A 5,000-nucleotide genomic window follows, 5' to 3' on the forward strand; every position below is an offset into this window, starting at 1 on the left:
ACAGGTGAAAAAGAGGAAGACGAGGGAGAAAAAGGAAGGAGAGAGGGAGAGAGGGATGGGGAGGAGAGCGAGATAGCTCTCCGTGCCTAATCCTTCTCTAACAACTCAGCCTCCTCCCCCCGCATCTCTCCCTCTCCCCCCGCCAGTTCAAACGCAGAGGCTTACGGATGACTCACCAGCATTTACCATAGGCTGCAGTGAGTCAGGTCAGAATGACAGGGAAGTTTACAGGGGTGTGTTTGTGTTTTTGGGAGTGTGTTTGAGTGTGTGTATGTGTTTGTGTGAGTGTTTGTGTATATGTGTGTGAGAGAGAGACAGAGAAAGAGAGAGAAAAAACAGAGAGAGAGAGAGGTACGCAATGTCCCTGTTAGGCCTGTGACATTAGCACAGAAGGGCATATGAGAACACAATCTTCTTTTTATAATACAAAACATACACACACACACACACACACACACACACTTTTCATCATCTCACTCCCATCATTGCACACAGACATACACATTGTGTTCTACTGCATCACCAGTGGGACTGTTGCTAAGGAGACGGGTGATAATGGCAAACATGGCTCTGAGCAAACATATGGAGAAAATAAGTTTTATAACAGCAAATAAACTGATCCTACACACACACACACACACACACACACACACACACACAACACATCACTTAGTAGGGTCAGAATCTCATCATTACTGCCCATCGGAGTGCCAGCAGTGAGTAGTATGTGCTAATGGCCACACGGTGATGATTGTGGTAATGATGATGACTATGTGATTAAAGGTCAGCCTACAGCAGGAAACAGAAGTCCAGCTTTATATCTTAATGAACAAAAGTGAGAAATGGTGGAGGATGAGAGATCATTATTCTGCTCATGTGATGCTGAGAGGTGTGGTTTCCATCTTCTCTTGATGTTCTCCCCCCCTCCCCCTCTCTCTTCTCATCACCTGCTGGTTTCATATCCCCTCAAGCGCTCAGCTAGAGGATCAAATGCTGTGTTTCTGCTGTGTCTCTAGTGTGTGTGTGTGTGTGTGTTTGTGTGTGTGTGTGTGTGTGTGTTTGTGTGTGTGTTTGTGTGTGTGTGTGTGTGTGTGTGTGTGTGTGTGTGTGTGTGTGTGTGTGTGTGTATGAATGAATGAGTATGTGCATGGCTAACATTATGTTTTTTTTTCTGGTGTATGTGTTTGTGTGTCTGGAGGCAGGGGGGGGTGAATATGTCCATCTGTGCATATGAATTTGTAAATCTGTGAATGTCACTGTGTTTTTCCTAGTGCATGTGTGTGTGTGTGTGTGTGTGTGTGTGTGTGTGTGTGTGTGTGTGTCTGTGAGGGCATGTTTAATGCTATCCCTCCACCCTCTTTGCCCTCCAGACCTCTGACACTAGCGGTTGGTGGCAGAGTAAATGATACCCATTCCACTGGAAGTGGTGTGAGGGGGTGGAGGCGGGCGGTGTAGGGGTGGAGAGTGAAGAAGTCCTGGGGGTGGTGGGTGGTAGCAGGGAGATGTGTATCTGTGTGTGTGGGGTGCTGAAGCTGTAGGTGCTGAACGAGTCCTCCAGGTGGTATTATAAGTGTATAATGAATTCCTCTAAATTATTATGATTGAAAACATTGGTTTAAGGGGATGTACTTTAAAATGTAGAGATGTATTTTTCACCTTGAAGCAGTGGCTGACAATGAATAAAGAGAAAGAAAAGCGAAGAAGAAAAAAGTATGAGAGGTGAGAGAGAGAGAGAGAGAGGGAGAGAGAGAGAGAGAGAGAGAGAGAGAGAGAGAGAGGGAGAGAGAGAGAGAGAGAAAGGGAGGGCAGATGAGGCCGAGAAGTAGATAAAGCAACAAAGAAAATGGGAGAAGGAGGCGAAAAAATAGAGAGAGAAGAGAGATGGAGAGAATGAAGTGGAGAGAGAGAGAGATGAAGAGAGAGATTTGGAAAGAAGGAGAGAGATGAAGATAGAGAGCGAGAAGTGGAGAGAGAGAGAGAGAGAGAGAGAGAGAGAATGGTGTTGTCCCATTAATCCCTGTGATGGTGCAGGCTGGAGGAGGGGATGAGAATGAGGTTGTTAAGCTTCCTGAGAGGCAGTGCTCGGGCGGTCCGCGCCCTCTGAAGCCGCCGCCTGCCCGATTCATCAACCCACCGAGGGGAGCGCCCAGCACCTCACTGCCCGCTAATTACCAGCATGACCTCCCTGCAAAGGAGAGAGGGAGCAAGGGAGGGAGAGAGAGAGAGAGAGACGTTAGGGAAAGGACAACAAACAAAGTCGAGGATGTGTAGAAGGGCAGCAAGAAGTCCTTTGAGCAGAGATGGAGTGAGTGAAACAGAGAACGAGAGACAGAGAGAGAGGGAGGAGGAGAGAACAAGAGATGGGACAGATGGGGAAGGCCTGCCTCTTTACTGCTGTCTGATCTGGGACAGGCCCCTAGGTAGGCGGGGGGTCCCGGCCGTCTTCCTGTCTCATTAACCCCTCGCCCTTCGTTAAGATGCCACTCACACTCACACACACACACACACACACACACACACACACACACACACACCATACCGTCCCTTGTTTCTCCCACCCTGGGGCTGAACCAAGCTAATGACTAGGTCTGTTTGCTCTTTCAGCTGCACAGCAGGAGGAAAATGCTTAGCGCACACAGGTGAACAAGCTTGTTAACACGACCATCGCCACAGACACAGAGAGAGAGAGAGAGAGAGACAGAGAGAGAGAAAGAGAAAGAGAAAGAGAGGGAGAGAGGCACCCATGATCTAATAGTGTCATGGTTCCTTGGCCCTCATGGTGTCATGGTGGCGCAGGAAGACCCTCGCCACCTGCCTGCATTTCACACAGATGGGTTTGGCATCACTGGTCAGCCAATGCAAAACGGGAGATTGTGTCAGTGGGGGGGGGGGGGGGGGGGGGGCAGTGTTTATACCGGATCTGTGTTTGCAAATTTAATACGTTTCATACACGTGTTTCAACACTGCATTTCGGTCGTTGCTTTTACCTTACCATTACCTTACACATGCCATGTTATGTATCCACCAGCTACCTGCCTGCAGCCTACTTCTAAAACTCCAAAGCTGCTTGCTGTCAGATTTGGTTCCGAGGGCACAAGTTCAGTGTATCAACAACACTCAATAACAGTTTATGTGATGTGTTAATCAATTAAATTCCCAACAATTTCACAACAGCTAGTTCTGGAGTAGGCCATTCAACTAGCCCGCTTGCTTACGATGAGACTCGGCACCCGGCACCCGCTTCCTTATTTGGGTTTTGGGTTGCCAGGTTTTAGCCTATGACAAAACGGTTGAAATTGAAACTAAGTGATCGTGTATGTGTAGGGTGTATTTCATACACAATCTGGCAACCTGAATGGATCAATGATTTTAAAATGAAGTTTGATGGCCATGCAAATTACGGGAGTTTTCCGGGATAAATAACAAAACGGGAGGGTGCTGGGAGATGACCTTGAAATACGGGAGAAACCCGGGAAAAACGGGAGTGTTGACAGGTATGAGCCAACGTCCACATTGCCTGAACAACAGAGTGCCAGCCCAATCAACAAACCCTCTCCTTCCCCTTCTGGTTGCTGTTTACCCCATTAATGGACGTCTGGATGGCATGGCTAGCACTGTGTTTAGGGGGGAGCCTTTTGGCAGGATGGGTCTGCCTGCATCTATGTTATTATATATGTTTTTGTTTTGTATGTTGCCAGAAAACTAATAGTTACTTGCATGCTGTTTGTGGTTTGTGCGTGTCCATGTGTTGATGCACCTGTGTGTGTGTGTGTGTGTGTGTGTGTGTGTGTGTGTGTGTGTGTGTGTGTGTGTGTGTGTGTGTGTGTGTGTGTAAAGACAGGAGGAGACTGATAGAAACTGTTTGTGGCGCTGGGGTGAGGGAGGTGCTCCTCCACCATGCTGAGCTTCACCTCCTGCTTTGTGTTCTGTGCCTCCACACGAATCCCCAGCTCCTCACTGGAGCATCTACACAGCGCTGCTACAGAAAAGGCCAGCCAAGTCCCCTCTGATAGCTACCCTCTCTCTTCTCCTCTCTGTCCTCTCTTCACACAACTCTTTCTACCCTCCTCTGAGTTCCCATTTCTCATCTTTCTTCCTCCTCTTTGTGTAGGTTCCTTTTCATCCCAAAAAGGAGTTTGGGATTAGGATAGAACCTCCCTCTGAGCGAGCCTTGACCTTACGCTTGCTAATGCGATATTATCATCTGTAAACTTGAGGCAATTACGGGAGCTGCCTTTGTGGAGCAACACTCTCAGTTTCACTCGCCTCTCTCTCCACTGTTTCTTTCTCCATGTCTCACACTCTCCTTCTATGTCTCTGCTGTTTCTTTTTCTTCTCTCGTTCCTCCTGCTCTCGCTACCCTCCCCTCCCCCTCTCCTTTTTTCTTTGAAAGCGTTTCTGTCTGTGCCCTGTGAGCCTTGAGAGCGAAAGCGAGAGGAGTCTAGATCAAATTGACTTTGGTAAATTATTCAGAGATGTTAATTAATCTCTTGTAGGAGGGCAAGAAGCCTGTTCGCACAGGCATCTCCTTCTCTCTCTCTCTCTCTCTCTCTCTCTCTGTCTCCCTCTCTGTTATTCTCTTTCTGTGAAGTCTCCCGTCGGCTCAGTAGGAGTGGGGTGCGGGGGAGGGGAGGAAGGTGACCTCGTCTAACTCACGACCACAGATTGATTTCCTCTGCCTCTCCCCGTTGCACTTCAAGGGGCTCCCCGAAACGGGTGGGAGAGCCAGAGGTGGCCTTATTGACATCAACGGCCACATCCAGTTGCGTTTCCCCTCTGTGAGTGTCAGCTTTTTGTCATGCAGGATGTGTGCCGAGGCACATGAGAGAGAAGGTCTTACATGCCTCTGCCCAGGCAGAATAAGCAAGCAGACAGAATGTTCTTAGGTTGTTACATTTAACTTTTATCAAACCTTTCCCTCTCAGTGCAGTTTTTTTTTTGCCAATGTTTGGGTGTTAGCTTTAGGTTTATGCTTCAGGTCAGAATGTTTGCTTAAAACT

General features: G+C 48.1%; 1 protein-coding gene across 1 annotated transcript in view; it reads left to right on the top strand.

The window, feature by feature from the left end:
• LOC125293106 (cadherin-4-like) overlaps nt 1-5,000 on the top strand; it is a 309,928-nt gene that overhangs the window by 267,485 nt on the left and 37,443 nt on the right. The gene's annotated exons all lie outside the window — the stretch shown is intronic.

This window comes from Alosa alosa, chromosome 4, assembly GCF_017589495.1.
Source record: "Alosa alosa isolate M-15738 ecotype Scorff River chromosome 4, AALO_Geno_1.1, whole genome shotgun sequence".
NCBI classification, from domain to species: Eukaryota; Metazoa; Chordata; class Actinopteri; order Clupeiformes; family Clupeidae; genus Alosa; species Alosa alosa.